At 37.3% G+C, this 13,983-nt stretch overlaps 2 protein-coding genes across 6 annotated transcripts in view; one reads left to right on the top strand and one right to left on the bottom strand.

Annotated features, from left to right (window-relative positions):
* LOC148867997 (RING-finger, DEAD-like helicase, PHD and SNF2 domain-containing protein) overlaps nucleotides 1-292 on the bottom strand; it is a 105,115-nt gene extending 104,823 nt beyond the window's left edge. Inside the window, exon 1 of the mRNA XM_088973860.1 lies at nucleotides 118-292. The gene's annotated coding sequence lies outside the window, so the exon portion shown is untranslated. The remainder of the gene's footprint in view (nucleotides 1-117) is intronic.
* Nucleotides 293-11,895: 11,603 nt separating this feature from the next.
* LOC148867996 (Nucleic acid-binding, OB-fold-like protein) overlaps nucleotides 11,896-13,983 on the top strand; it is a 34,498-nt gene continuing 32,410 nt past the window's right edge. The window contains exons 1-2 of one of the 5 annotated variants that reach the window (XM_088969406.1): nucleotides 11,896-12,207; nucleotides 12,381-12,462. The gene's annotated coding sequence lies outside the window, so the exon portion shown is untranslated. Of the gene's footprint in view, nucleotides 12,208-12,239; nucleotides 12,463-13,468; nucleotides 13,947-13,983 lie in introns of those variants that run through there. The other 4 variants (XM_088969409.1, XM_088969410.1, XM_088969407.1 and 1 more) reach the window with 4 other exon arrangements.

Here is a 13,983-nt window from a genome sequence, read left to right as displayed (position 1 = left end):
AATTAGATAATTAAATTAGATCTGATTTTCCAACGAGAACAAAAAAAAAAAAGTTCGTAGATGCTCAACTGCATATGCAGCGAACTCAATATATAAGAACAGCCCAGTGATTCTAACCTGAAAAATCGAAGTGTCTTCCAGGAATGCAGTTAGAAGAAATTGGATGAATTCGCGAGTTAGTGCATTCCCTCTTAAGTGGACGTTACAGAACTTCGGAGGCGAGGGAAGGGAGAGGACCAGAGGGGTGGGGGAAGGGAGTCACGGTCTCACGGATAGATTTTCCTGCACTTGCATTTCGAGTGGAGGACCTGGCGGTGGTTTTGTTTTCGTGTTCTAACCCGGTTAGATCGATGAGAATCGGGTTTACTGGTCTCATTGCCTCTACGGTTCGATATGAACCAATCGTTTGCTTAAACCCGGTTATATCGGCTACCGGTCAAAGAACGGATGCATGAGCATGACATGTGTCGACGGTACCCGGAGATGTTCTCAATACAAGGTCGAGATATACTGTAGGGCGCAAACTCTAATAACACAGGAGAATGGTGAAATGTGCCTCTAAGGTCGGGCCATATTATTTTATATATAAAATAAAATTTATATTTGATATATGTAACAAAATATATAATTATATATTTTTTAGCATATTATATTGTATTTTTCAGTGTATTATTATTATTATTATTATTATGCGCCAAATAAATAGCTATACAATGATTGTGTTGATGCATTGAACTCCAGCTTTTTTTATCTGCTCCATGATTTAGACCCAGGTAAAGTTGAGAAAAGCCTGTAGACGAAATTGGTTTGTGGTGGAAGCAACACATAGCCAATCAATGGCAATGGCCACCCAAGGGGTGTGACGGAGCCCTCACAATATGTACTCATAGCGTCAAGGGAATTACAGTTGAATCAGTTGCAATTGGATTTAGCGTCGCAGATCAGGTGGATGCCGCGATTATATAAAATTGCATATGAAATGGATAAGTCACTTGGACACATGGTAGGGTGGTGTCTCAGATTGCATTGGAATGGCATAGCAACTTGCAAGTTCAAGTAGCCTGAAATTGCAAATAACAAAAGCCTAGTATGATAGCCTGGATTCTCGAGTCTATACTTTATACTCCTAGTGAGATTTTGCGAGATTTGTGATATCCAGTAGTATGAGGAATTGGAATTTGTTCTTCACACAGTGCATCTTACACCGATATTATAGGCACATCATCTATGTATTAAGAATATTTCCGATGAATAATAACACATAAATACAGAAGATGTTCCCTGTAGACAATAAAATGTACCTGTGAAATTGGTGTGAGATGCGATCTGTAAAGAGCAGAACCAATCTCAGCTATGAAACCTATAGGCTTTTCTCGTACAAATAACCTTTCATCTCACCTTGTATCTTGTATATTAGGGGTCAGGAAAAAGGTGTTTGAAAAATATGAGAGCTAAAACAAGTGTATTGGAAGATAGCTTTTTGTGAGATTTACAATAATGTAATTGTCTTGTGTTTTCTTTTTGTTTCTCTACTGGCCAATCGAAATGGAATGGTGATAGATAAATTGCTTATATGTGTGTGAATAAACCTTGAACATAACAATGATTGTGGTTCAATGTGATTCGAAACAAATCACAACAATAAATAACAGTCTGCTTGCGATGATTCAAACCTGATGAGAAGAGATTTAACCAACCAATTATGACGGGGCGAGTTGTTAATTCAAACCATTTACCGACATCTCAACTAACCCGACTTGCATCTCAACCTAAGGAAGAACATCATGACTTTGGATGTTGGCTTGACCTCCTCAACATGGGCAGCGTGTAGCCAGCCGATCTCTGGGTACTAAGCCGATGAGCGAAGCACATCACCTCATGAGACACAAGCCGATGGCTTTGGATGTTGGCTTGACCTCCCCGACTTGGACAGCCAGCGACTTGAGTAGCCAGTCGGCCTAGTATGGGTTCTGGTTTGACCTCCCTGACTTGGGTAGCCAGTGACTTGAGTAGCCAGCCGACCTCTGAGGTACCAACCTATGTAGCAAGTTGTCATAATCTGGTTAGTATACCTATTGGATCCAAAAACCAGCAGTTAGTACGTCACCCCCTTGGCAGGGGTGACCCTGATCCCTGCACACTTCGGAGAGACTAGATGAGGATCATTGCCAACGTCGATGCAACACACCCTGAAGACAGCGGGCTGACAAGGCCTATCACTCCCGAATATCTCGAACATGGCTCTTGAACCCCAAAGCCTATATAAAGGCTCTTCCATTCTTTCACAAAATTCGTGCAATTAAGTGCAAACTATATTACTTTCTTACTCTCTAATTCCCTACCTCATTGCAATCAACTCAGCTAACTTAAACATCGGAGTGCCCAACTTGGGTCCAAGCCCCCGAGTACTCTGACTTTATATATCTTACAGACCGGTCTGTCAACCTTAGCATCCCTCCGTCCAAGCTATCATTCAATAGGAATATGGCCTATCTAAGCACCATCTGAACCCAATATTTTTACTTTTCAGAAATATGTGGTATGATAATATAATGAGTGACTTGTGCATTTCAATGCGTCAAAGTGTTTCATGTGATTCTCAATTGAACAAATGTATGTGAATTGGTTGTGGACGGGTTTCATTGCATTATATTTCAATGTTTGTACGTAATTCAATAAATTAAAATTACATATTCATGCATATTTTAGAAGAACCATATATTGGCTGAAATATTCAAGTAAATCCATAACATTCACCTACAATCTATTTATTTTATGTACCCATCCCTAATACAACTCTCCCTTGACATGTGACTATATTTAAATACAAGGCTATATATTTTTACTTAATTGGCTTTTATTAAAATTGGGATTTAAGAATGGTCTTATCATGGAGTAAATATTGATTTTATGTTATACAATGAAGACCCTTTAGGGATTTAATTTTGGCTTATTATATTTTAAATGATTTAATTTAAAAATAAATATATACATATGTGAGAAAGGATAGGAGGATGAAATACATGTGAGCTCCATGGTGAGAGGACTTTTTACTCTCCTATTAGTGTTGTTGGTGTTGATTCCATCCTATTATGTATATATACATAATTGAAATCGTGGTTGTAAATTTACCAAAACAACTTAACATTTATTATAACAATTGTGCTTTTAATATTTAGGATATATATCCCAAGGGAAACCTAGGTATGAGAGAGATCTTTCATAACCTAACTCTAAAGCCAATTTAAAAGTTTGGTTATTTGGATCATTGAAACTCTCCGAGCACCTTGGATAACTCAAATTATAATAAATAAAAAATACATAGTATATGAGGGAAGAATTAACACCAATGTCAATTATTGCTATTTGATAGTTAATACATTGCGATAAACATGGGCAAAGTTCTCGTGGGCAGGAGATTCGGACTTGTCACACACACACATCGGACCACAAATAACGTTGCTCTAATATATGATGTTTGAAATTAGATAGTTTGGAATTTTACACACAAAAATGGGAATGCCTGTTTAACAATTTAATTTGGTGTAAAAACAACAATTTAATGTTTATTACCCATAATTAACGATAACAAATAACTAGTACTTCAATAACTAATGTTATAAAAAATTATTACTATATTTTTTATTTAATTAGTTACAAACATTTACTAATTATTTATATATTACATATTAGTTATTTAATATACAATGTTTTAATTATTTATTAGGGTAAATACATGATGCCAGAAAGACATTATATCAAGAAGGCTTTGACCAATCGCACCCCCTGTGAATTTGATGAAAACCTATTGGCATCATAACCATGATTATTATTAATCATCCATTAATAAAAAACAAGTCTAAATTATTTAAATGATAGCAAACAATTAATTATGATTACTTTGTTAATTAATGCTTGTGTGTGTGTATATAACAATTAATTAAACATCATGAAATTAATAATTCTTTGTCATCAACATCCAAACCTTATATCCATGTATGTTTCGGTCTATTTCTATCCTTTTAACCTCATTCAATTTGCAACAAATCACTTCTTACTGTGTCGTCAATGATTCTCCATGCACTATCATGAAATTAATAAGTATTAAATAGCATTATATTATATGATTATGGATTTATTATTAATCATCTTAAACTTTTTACATTGGTGGCACTTTTATAATAAGATGACATTGAATCTAATATAATTTTAGTTTTTTTTTCATATTTTTTTTTCTATGCTGATATTCAAGTTGTATTTGATTTTATAGAAATTAAGGAAAAAAAATAGAAGGTTGCCTTGGTAGTGAAAAGAATTGCCCCAACTTTTCTTTTCCCTTATTTTCTATCAAACCAAACACATATAAGTTTTTTTGTTCCATGGGGCTACACAAACCGGGGTAGCTCATCCCTCAAACTCATAACCCCAATCCAAACATATCTTAGTGGAAGGAATAATTGTTCTTAAGATAAATTATCAACCTCGTATTAAATCAAAATATATGCAAATTCAACCATGACATCTTATGGACAACCATGGCATTGGAGTTTGGAAAGATTGAGAATCGTCATATTGTAGGTAGGCTACAAATGAATCATATGGAATTTGTCAATATTTAGATTTGAGTGCAACTAATGAACAAGTCTATCGCTCAAGGCTTCAATCCAAAATTAAGTCGGATTTATACTTTCAACCCTAACTCTAAATCGCACTTCAACCCAACCCAACTCTTTTTGGGTGGCGAATGCTTCAAACAACAACACTCATAGTTAGTAAACTAGTCAATGCCCAATGGTACCTGAAAACCCGTGACCTGATCCAATATCTGATCGGCTTATATCTGTTTCGTATGGATTATAAGTATAATAAACAGATCAGACTTGAATGGTTTAACAGCATGCAAGTAGTCAATGGATTCATTCGGATATACCTCAATCTAATTCGATAAAAACTCGACTTCAGTATATTTATTGTTATATGCATCGATTGAAATTAGGGGTGATCATTTCAGTCTAATTCGCACAAGTCCAGTCTGAAAATTTTGGGATTGGGCTTAGATTTTGTGTTCAGGCCCAGTTCGGGCCCGGGTCCATATTAGGCTTGCAAATTTTAAGATTGGACTTGGACTTAATGTTTTAAGTCCGGCCCGGGCCTCACCTGGCCCGTATATATTTAAACTTACATATTTTGTGTATATATATGTATGTATACATATTATTTTACATTATATTATATATTTTATATATAAATATTATAACATGACATGTATAATTTATATTATATAATGTATAAAATAAGTTTATATGCATGTTATGTCATCTAATATATAGATATATAATGTTTTATATATGAGTGACATTATCCCAGAACCCTAGGTCGGGTTAGGCCCGGGCCTAAGCAATAGCCCTTTTCATAAGTGCAAAGCCCGGCCCATGATCACCCCTAATTGAAATACTTAGTAAGTTTGAAAAGTAAACATGTCATTCAACCATTCCACATTCACTTTTACACTAACACTAAAAATTATTCCCAACCCCTCCTTGAAATTACCCACAAAATGCTAAACCCCCAATTGAGCATTTACACTAACTGATTGTGGGAGTGCCGCTGGACCACCATCCAATATTTGTCACTCCTCTTTTGTCTTGGGCTCAGTTTAGAAAGAGTATAAATACAAATACATATAATACAATATAAAATATAAGATTTTGCATTCTACATATTTACATTTGTATTCTTTCCAAATTAGAAGAAATACAAACACAAATATATACAAAATACATAATTTTGCACTCTACATATTTGTATTTTTACTCCTTTCAAGCGGAGCCTTAGTTTTTTAATGATATTTATTTTCTTCCAATTATATATTTTGTTTGGTTCTAATTTTCAAATGTCAATTAGTTTAATATCTAAGTAGCTACTACTGGCACCAACCTCGAAAAATGATACTACGAGAACAAGAAACCTGAACGATTGTATTAATAGGTTCTTTCTATTCCCTTGTTTTTATTGTTTTGTTCGTTTGATTCCATCAATTTCTAATGAAATCCAAAATCTAGCTGACTCGATTGAATTCTAATTTACCTCACATGCATATGATCAGATTGAATCAAAGGTTTCATGATTGAATTTAATTTATATACATCCTATCTAATTACAAGCCTACCCAAAGTTTTTTTTTTTCCTTTCTGGGGTCAATGATAAAAGATCCTCCTGTACTTTAATTTGTGATAAAGACCCTTGAAATTTAGCCGTTAGACAAATTCCCCTCTCTATTAGCATTTCGTCAGTTAAAAAAAAATCATTTGGTTGTTTAAAATTTTTAAATCTCCAAACTATCCTTTCTTATTTATTTGAATGGTGAGAAGACATCACCAGCCAAACCACCATGGATTCAATCGACACAACGGCGATTGATTAGTTCTATTATCTTCAATCTGCAGCTTTTGTCTCGGAAGGGATCGTCATATTCTGCTATTCGTGTGGGTAATTGATGGTGAATGTTAAGGGTGAGTGGTGATTAACACCAGCTAGGGGTATAAATGGAAGCAATGGGAGAAGAGAAAATGGTGATTGGCAACAAAGACCAGGGAAGAGAATATGGAGATTAGGTTATGTTAGGGTTTAAGATAAATGGACAATGAAAAGAAAGTCCAAGAAGATATTTTAATAATTTAATGCATCCTATCATTTGACCTAATGATTAGGGGTATTTGTCGTATGGTAAAAATTCAGGGTTTTTTCGTAAATTAAAGTATAAGGGGATATTTATCATTGACCCTATAGTACAAAGAGGTCTTTTTAGTGTAATTTACCTTTTGAGAAATTTTCTTAAAATATAGAAAATGGACTTAAGTACCCTTAAATTTTCTTAATAATTATCTAAAACCACCCTTGCCATTAACTTTCCTTCATACGTTGTTCACATGCGACATCACGTAGCTGGTGTATTATCAAAAATTCATAAAATGTCTTTTCCACTAAAATGCCCTTTCCCTTAATCGAATGGTCACCGCTATAAATCAAATAACGACTATAAGCTTCAATCATCAGCGACCAGAAGCTCACCGTGAACGACTCCCCATTCACAAATACTATCTATCGTCCTCAACCTCCCGAAGCATCGACCAGCGGCGGCGGAAAAATCCTCCTGCTTTTGGGCACACTTCTTGTTCTTCCTTTTTTCCCCTTTCTCTTTCCTTCCCAATCTCTTTTCCCCTCCTCTAGGCTCTAGCAATTTTCTACTGTTTTGTTTCTCCATTGTTCATTGTCCCTTTCGGCAAGAACTAAGGAGTTCCAACGACACAACTCCCCTATAATCCTCACTTGATTCCAACGTAGAACCCTTTTCTAGCCTCATTTCCTCCCCTAATTTTCTCTTTTTCCGCTCCCTTGCCATTTTTTTATCATTTTAACCATCAGCCAAAACCTCTACCTCCTTCAAGGTCTAGAAACTCTGATCAAAACTTTGATTTTCTCTGTTTCTCTCTTCAACCAGAACTCTGGTTTTCTTCTCAGACCAGAAGTATCGACCTTATCATCCAAACCCCTTGCCTCCTTCAAGCTCTATTGTATGAAACCACAACATCGGTTTGGAAACTCTAATTAGAATTCTGATTTTCTTCTCATATCATAAGTATTAACCAGATGTGGTATTGCCACTGGAACAAGTGATAGCACGAGAGCAGTTTTCTCAAGAATCTTCTGCACGCACAACTCCCCATACAATCTATGCGTCTTCTTTCAGCATCTGCAACACAAAATAATACTGAGTTCCTCTTCGGTTTGGATAAAGGATCAACAATTCAACTATAACTACCACCATCGACAAAGCCAACAATACCAAAGCTGAATCTTTCAAAAGTATCGATAATAGAAATTTTGATTAGAACGGATTCTCACGTAGATAATTCGATGGCTTGAGATCAGCTCCTCGATGGCTTGAGATCTCAGTGGTTGTTGCTCAATTACCGGTCTTCGGATTACCAACAAGGATCGACGCTTGGGATTGGAGGGTAAATTTTATATTTTATTTTATTTTGAAAATATGAGAAAAAAAAATGAAGAGTAAATTTGACCTTTTTTATTTTTCCGCCAATGTTTAACACAATGACAATTATAATAAAACTTAGAGGTACTTCTAAACATTAAGAGTAGAGTTAATCAATTAGTTAAATTATAAGGGTAATTTAAAAAATTTGCCCTAACCTTTTAAATTTTAAAATCATATTTTATATTTACAAAAAAAATCCATCGATAAGGATTAAACCTTTAGGCTCCGTTTGGTTTGTTGGAAGATTTGGGTAAGATGGGATGGAAAAATGTAAAAATTTAAATTTTCATTGTTTGGTTTTATTGGGATGAGATGGGATTCGAATGTGTAAAAGGGGATCGGAGGGAATCGACTGTTCATTCTCCTTGTCGTTCGAACCAGAGGAGCGACAGCGGCGATCTCTCTCCTCTTTGATCTCTCATTCTCTCTCTCCCTCTCTCCCTCCATTCTTTTTTTTTTTTTTTTTTCTATTTCTCCTCCCTCATCCGACTTCCTGCCACATTCGTCATCCCTATTTCTTCCTCCCTTTTCATTGCCGCTGCAGCTCTTAGCAGCGGCAACCTTATTTCTTCCTCCCAATCGCTGCCATTACAACTCACCCGTACAGAGAAGGTTGTAGCAGTCATCCCTTGAAAATCTCTCCTCTCTTGGCTTTCATTTGGCTTCAAGTCTCTATTATCATTGTTGTTGGAGAAGGCAATCAGAGGCGAGAGGAAACTTCCCCTGTTTCATTGTTCTTTAAGTCTCTACTATCATTGTTGTTGGAGAAGACAATTAGAGGCGAGAAGATATCTCCCCTGTTTCATTGTTCGGTCTCAGGCCACATCTCATCAACTGCAAAAAGGAGAATCACAGCCACGAATGTCTCGCTTGTTATTACTGATCATGTGGCAGCTGAGTTGGTCACTGTTAGAGGACATCATTATCAACCCCCTATAAAACCAACGAAGCTCAAATGGACGAGGCATGCGGGAGGGAGGAAGGAGATGGAAACTCGAGTTTTCTTGAGTTTTCCCACCAGGGTTGCATTGCTTTAGTGTAACACCGAATTCACGATTTTGGGATTTCACATCCCACATTTCTCTCATCCCATCCCCTATTTCCCTCAAAACAGAAAATTAAATATTTTTAGAATATTCCTTTTTTCTCATCCCATCCCCTATTTTCCTCAAAACAGAAAATTAAATATTTTTAGAATATTCCCTTTTTCTCATCCCATCCCATTAACTTTAAGGTTAGATTCATTACTCATAACACCATTTTCACACTACAACCACTTTTTTTATGCTTTCACACTGCAGCCACGTGAACCGTGTATTTGAAAATAACTCTATAGCCATATGCTTTTATTTATAAGAAAATATTCTCAATGCAAGCAGTTCATGTACAGTCTTGTGAATACTGAATTCGCATGAAATGCTTGAAATGGGTTTTGATTAATACTAGCGAGATAGGATCTGCTCCTTACAGACCGTGCCTCACACCGATCTCTTAGGATATATAGCGCCTCTATAAATTTCTAATTCATGGGAAAATGTTTCAGATGCACGGCTGATAAGTTGAGAGGTTGGTGTGAAGCATGCTTTGTGGGAAACAGATATGAACTCAGTGCAGGCTTTGTTTCTAGAACGAGGATGTGTCAAACGTTTTATGTCTAAATCTGTGCAAGAAGAGCGAGGAGAGCAAATGGCGTTTAGCTCTCACACCGTTAGCTCTCCTCTAAATGAATTATTTTCATTTCCCTTCCGCTTCAATTCAAAACCAAAAACCCCCGTTAACTCTACGTTTTCTTTCCTCTTTTCTTTCTCAAAGCCGAAACACTGCATTTTTTCTTCTGCCATCAAAGACCTGACCATAACCGGTTTGATGGCAATGATACTCACCCAATAATTCAGTCTCGCGGACAACCCCATAAGCTATACACTACAACACTCTAAAAGACAAAAAGGCATTCGGCTTTGGGAAAGGGAAAAAAAAAAAGAACCAAAACCTGCTTTTTGCTGCCAGTCGCTAGTGATGCCTTTTATGGCTGCTAGTTGGAAAGGGAGAGAACGGGGTTCGGTGGTTATGGAGAGAGAGAAGCGGGAAAGGAAATGAAACCCATCGAATGAAAAATAATGGCAAATTTCTTAAATTTCTTAAATTACATTTAATTAATTGAATAAATGTACATTTACTGTTTAAAAATTGATTAACAATACCTTTATCGTTTTTGACAATTGACTAATACTTCCCTTACCACTAATATTCCATCATAAACCATTCAGATGTGTATCATGTGACTGTTATACTTTCAAAAATATTCAACTTACCCTTATTATTACTTCCAACACCAATACCACCACCAACACCGGTTCCCATGGAATATCTCATTGTCTCCTCTGGCACCAGCACTGACATCTCCGGCACCGACATCTATTACTCGCGGTTGGAAATGGACGACCAGTATCTCCAAAGGTTTGGAACGAACATCCACAAAACGGCTGGTTTGGAACAGCGTTTCAGCACCAGCACCATCTGGGTTTGAAAAGAATTTTCAAAATAAAACCCAACTCCGAACCCTCTTGCTTCGTGAGATTACCCATAAAGTTGTTAGTACTGGATCTCTGAGAAGTGACCATAACAGCTGAGTGAAGAACCAAAATAAGAGAAAGAGGACGAGAGATCAGCATTGCTGGAAAGTTGGTCGAAGATTAAACAAGTGGTAATCGGAAGAATGGATTCTAATTGGAAAGCAGGAGAGATTTGGTTGGAGTCTTGAAAATACGGTAGAAGAAAATGAGTTATTCTTTTGTTCAGTTCATCCCTAACTCCATAGAGAGAAAGTTGTACGATCAATCTTGTTTGCTTGGTTACTACGATCAATCCTGATTTTTTTTCTACCCATTACTCTCACCTAGTGGTATCTAGTTTCAACCGATGCAGAAACCAAATGCATGTTAATGTCGCATTTTAAGAGTGATCGATACTACTGGCTTGTGTTGGTTGGTTTCAAAGAATATCTATTATTTTTATTAACTTCCAACTCTGAAAACATAACTTTGACCTATTGAAATCGGGTTAGCTTATTTTATCGTCACTAAATCTGTTAACATGCTTACGACTTCTGTTTAGTTTCTTCTTCTACTGCCACGCCCAAAATTCCGCCTACCTTTTGATGGTGTCCACCCTTACTTCCTAAAACTAAGCTCATCAATAGATCCCATTGCAGCGTTTCCCACTAGCACACTCAATTAACAGTCGATCTCTTTCCCAAATTCTCTTCATCTCATATTTTTCCACCAAACTCCAAAGTTGGGTATTGGGTAACATGCACCATCTGATATGAATAGTCGAGTTCTTCATCTCATCTTTTTTTTATTCACCACATAGTGGAGCTTCTAGGTTTGAAAGGTTAAGATTTTGATGAATTAGCATCTTTTTCCCTTTTTCTCTGTTTTATTTTGAAAATTTAAAGAAGAATAAAGAATAAAATAGTATTTTTTGTCTTTCTATTAACAAATACTAACGATGAGAGAAATAATAGTCAGTTGTCATAAATAATAAGGATAGCAGTAGTCAATTTTCATAGTCAATTTTCAAATAACAAAGGTAGTTTAAGAAATTTACCTTGAAAATAATTCATTTGAATAGAGAACTATACAGCGAAGAATGCTAAACCTGGTTTAGACGTTGCATGCGTGGCACAGAGTTCAAATCTGCACCCCACCACTTTTCGTCCCACAAATGCCCCACATGTGGAGCATCCCGCCGTTTATCCTTCCGCACGCTGGAATTTACCCTGAAAATAATTCATTTGAGCATAGAGCTAAATAGCGAGGAATGCTAAACGCTGGTTTAGATGTTGCATGCGTGGAAGGACGCGTGGTGCATCCTCCCCACTGCCTTTCGCCCCACAAACGCTCCACATGCCGAGCATCCGCCATCTATCCTTCCGCACGCGGTCGGCATTCCAGCGTGTGGGGCTAACTGGACAGCCGTTAACATATCCCGTTAGCCCCAAAACTGGCCCAAAGCTGAGTCAAAACCCTCATTTATTCATTTCTACATTCCCACATGCTTGAACTGGCTTCCCCTGACCCCGCTCTTTTCCCCTTATTCAACCTCTCCTTCGGCATTGGCGACTGCTCCGGTGAGTTTACCTTGACCAGGTATTTTCCAATTGCTATTTTGTTTTTTTAACCCCTGTTTTCTGATATTTTGTTTTCTAATTTCAAATAAGAGAAACCACCGACCATCTACATCGAGCTACTCTCCAACTCTCATATCATCACTCTTTCACACATTTTCTTTTTTTTTTTTTTCTGATATTTTGTTTTTTCAGAAATTAGAGAAACCACGGCAGCAGTGCTTTCTTCTCCAGCACCGGCGAAGTGTTTTGTCGATACATATGTGATCTGATTGGTGTAGGTTTCTGAAGTGTTTTGTTCCTCTCCTATTAGGATACATGAAGGGAACTTCATACTTGTTAGTATGAGAGAATTAAATGGTTCTGTACATTCCCTTTCATACTGCGGTTGACATTGGGAAATCACTGAACTTAAATTCATTTGTAGTTTATCCTCTAAATTATTTGATGCAATTCTTTTGATTTATGTACTGCTTTTCGAAAAGCACGAATTGTATCTCTCTCTCTGAAAATATATTAATTAAACTCTATGAAGGAGACCTGAATAAAGTGATATGCGGGTAGAAGACCGATTGGATAAAAAAGAGAAAGAAGAAAGAGATCCAACGCTTTGGTGGATTTTTTCTTTTTTTTTTTCTGATATTTTGTTGTTCTTTGAATAATCAAAATCGAATTCTTGAATCAAAAACAATCTGCGCCTGATGATCCCTGAAATCTTTGTTTTAGCAATTATCTTCTCTTGGGTTTGATTTTTCTGTCAAATAATGCTTTCCTCTCAATCTAGAGGCTCCAGAAAATGGCAAATAACATCAAATTCCACAGGAGATTGCCTCCGTTGCTGATATCGCTGGTGCTGGAGAAAAAAGCACCGTTACCGGTGGTTTCTCTGATTTCTGAAAAAATAAAATACCAGGAAAAAAATAAAAAAAATGTGTGAAAGACTGATGATATGAGAGTTGGAGAGTACCTCTAACAGTAAAATGGCTGGATGATCGTCAGTGGTCATTGTAGATGGCCAGTCGTTGTAGTTGGACCCGAGTTTGGGTGAAGGGAGAAGAACGTGGTTCAGGGGAGCCCAGTTCAAGCACGCGGGAATGTAGAAATGAGTAAATGAGGGTTTTGACTCGGTTTTGGGCTAGTTTTGGGACTAACGGCCGTCTTGTTAGCCCCGCACGCTGGAATGCTGACCGCGTGCAGAAGGACAGATGGCGGACGCTTGACGTGTGGGGCGAGAAACGGTGGGGCGCAAATTTGAACTCATGTGAATGGGACTTGCATTGATCGAAGTCGATTCCTTCTCTTACCTAGGAATGGCAACCGGGGGGGGGATTACATTCCCCATTCCCGACCTTGACCCCCCAAATCACCCTCCATCTCCGATGGGGAAAGGAATCCCCCCTCCATCCCTGATCCCGGTGGGGATGAATTCCTCGTCGGAGACCCGAATCCTTGATAGGTTGAGAATGATTACCCAATTTCAAAAGAGATTGAGAGAAAGACTGAGAGTGAGGTCAGTGATAAAGAGAGAGGGATTGAGAGAGAGAAAGAGAGAGAGAGACCATTGCGAGAGTTAAGGTCGATGACGAGAGAGAGAGCCCAATGGATGACGGCGACAGCGATTGGCAACGATAGACGAAAGTTAAAGGAAGATTAAAGAATTAAAACTCTTCTTTGACTACCTCTGTTTGATGTCCGACGGGTGGATGGCGACAATGATGGCGGTCAATGAATCGGCGATGAAGACAAAGGCACGAACTTAAGGTTCAAAGAGATAGAGTTCTCTCTTCTCTTTGTTAAA

This window comes from Nelumbo lutea, chromosome 2, assembly GCF_056320005.1.
Source record: "Nelumbo lutea isolate HS-2025 chromosome 2, American lotus-T2T, whole genome shotgun sequence".
In the NCBI taxonomy this organism is placed as follows: domain Eukaryota; kingdom Viridiplantae; phylum Streptophyta; class Magnoliopsida; order Proteales; family Nelumbonaceae; genus Nelumbo; species Nelumbo lutea.
This window is presented reverse-complemented; position numbering and strand designations above follow the sequence as displayed.